We start from the raw sequence: 2,524 nt of genomic DNA, 5'->3' as shown, positions 1-2,524 counted from the left end.
TATATATATATATATATATATATATATATATGGTAGTCTCATGTAGTCTGAGAAAAACGGTTCCACAATTTCTGGTTGAACAATCTGCACAAATGATTTGTTTATAGTGATCAAATGTGTGTGCTGTACATAGCTCCACCAAATTGACATTACCTTAGCAGGTGCATGGTGTACCACACATCATGTGTCGAAGTGATCACAGAGCAACGCACAATGAAATGTTTTGCTCAAGAGCACAGCATACCACTCGGTCCAAGAACTGAAACCACAATTTTGCAATCGTACGTGCAGCACTCTAACTAGTAGGCCATGCGCCCTATCCCTACATATATACAATATATACATGATGGCCGTCCACTCGTGACCGAGGAAGACCATTTCCGACCTTCAGGAACATTGTGCGCTCTAGGACTAACTTATATTTTGCATTTGCGGCTCCGTTGGTGGCTAATGAGCCCTGCTCTTGACAAGCATACACGACTGCAAACATTGCAGATTAAGCTTTCCCCATTCACTATATGAGCCGTGCACTTTCACGCAGCTCGCTTAAGTTCTTCATGCATACATACATACATACATACATACATACATGGTAATGATGATAGCTGTCTACTCGTGACAGAAAGACCTTCACTGACAATTGCCCATGCAAAATGCCAGAAATGCCCGAGCATGAGGTCATTGCACCAGTCGTCGACTTCAGCCGGTTCGTGTCCGCGGCTTCCAAGTTTGCCGCAGCACCCTCCTATTTCACCGGGCATTGTATATTTACCTCGCAGGCGATTGCGTAACCTAAAATTTTAGGCTCAATAAGGCTTGCACAGCACTTCACAAACTCTATCCACCCTACTTACATGATCCAGAGATACGACAGGGCAAAATATCCGGTGCCAATATGGATCGCAGGCTAAGGAATGTGAGAGCGCCATGATCCCAATTGGAAGCAAAAGATCCCCAAAATGTTCAATGCAACTCCCTGCGTATGTGGTTTTATATCAGAGTGACATTCTCCTAGAGACATGCTTTAACAAAAGCTAACGGGTGCCTCACTGCCAAGGGTCTTCCAGCAGGACTAAAAGCAAGACCTGTCAAAAGAACGGATGAACCTAGTGTAGGGTCAGCTTCTATCAAGCAATAGCACGGACCCTCAGAAATTCCGAGTTGGTATTCGGCATGCTGGACGACACATACATACATACATACATACATACATACATACATGACCTTAACCAGTTGAACATGTCCCTTGGTGGCTGACGATATGTGTATCTCTGATTATGAGCAGTAGTGGGGGAGCATCATAGCCATGTGTTGAGAGGAATTCTTTGGGGTTCGAATAATTCACCTTTGGAAACATGGGTGTTTTTCTCAACATCCTTATACAAACCTTATTCAGAGACCTTTTGAGCGGGATGGGCTACTCAACCTGAAGAAAATTCTAACTGGGCCCCACCTGCGAGGTCATGCGCTGTTTATCTTGATATGAGATCACCATGTCGTGCACATATGGTTGTGATGCATGTGTCTGGTGTACCCTTATCAGACGGGTAGTCATGATGGGTATATTGGGCTTCGTATATTTTACCCCAGTGTCACTTTGATGGCATGCACTGCTCTCTCATACATACATACATACATACATACATACATACATGCATTTCTTTGTGGATGACCCCAAAACTTATGCTAAAAATGTTAACAATGCCAAAAATCAACAGGAATTAATAACAACATTTTCAGCTGATATAAGAATGGAATTTGGCCAGAAGAAATGTTCTTATCTAATTGCTGAACGGGGAAAATCAGTCCCACAGACACAAAACCTGTGTATCAATGGTCTCACTATCTTTCCTTCCCACACAAAGAATGCTAAAAGTACCTAGGCATTAACGAAAATATGTCATACCAAGGTACTGTATGAGGCAAAATTTCTGTAGGTGCTTTACCGGGCATTCTATTTCAATCTCCTTCAGCCATTTGTCTATACCTTGACTCACTGTTCACATATTTTGCATATTTCAAATTTTAAAGGATTGTATTTTCTTTGTTTTTCTTCCTCTTTCTTTATGATCTTGGAATCAAATGGGCATAATGGGTTGACAAGTAAGCAACTTCGCATTTCCTTATCTATGATTGTAATATCTGATCTTTTATTCTCTAACTTTTTGTCCATTTGAAGAGGTAAGTCCCACAATGTCCTACATTTCTCCAAATCTAGTACTCTTTCGACTCGATGATTGACCATGTGTTTCCAGCTTCAAATCCCCATTTCCGGCATACTTTCCAGTGTAAAATGTTTACATCCTGGTCGTGCCTCCATTTCTTATACTCTTTCTGTGCCAACTTGGGACACTCTTCTACAATTTGTGCCACTGTCTCGTCCCAAATTCCACAGGGTCTAGCATTTTCCTAACGCATTTTCTCCATATATATTTTTTCTCAAGTTGTTTGTTTTTATCGCTTGATCTTAGGCTGCTACAATTAGGCTTTCTGTTTCTTTTATTTAAATACCCCACTTATATAT

The sequence above is a fragment of the Octopus bimaculoides genome, chromosome 1 (assembly GCF_001194135.2).
Source record: "Octopus bimaculoides isolate UCB-OBI-ISO-001 chromosome 1, ASM119413v2, whole genome shotgun sequence".
NCBI classification, from domain to species: Eukaryota; Metazoa; Mollusca; class Cephalopoda; order Octopoda; family Octopodidae; genus Octopus; species Octopus bimaculoides.
This window is presented reverse-complemented; position numbering follows the sequence as displayed.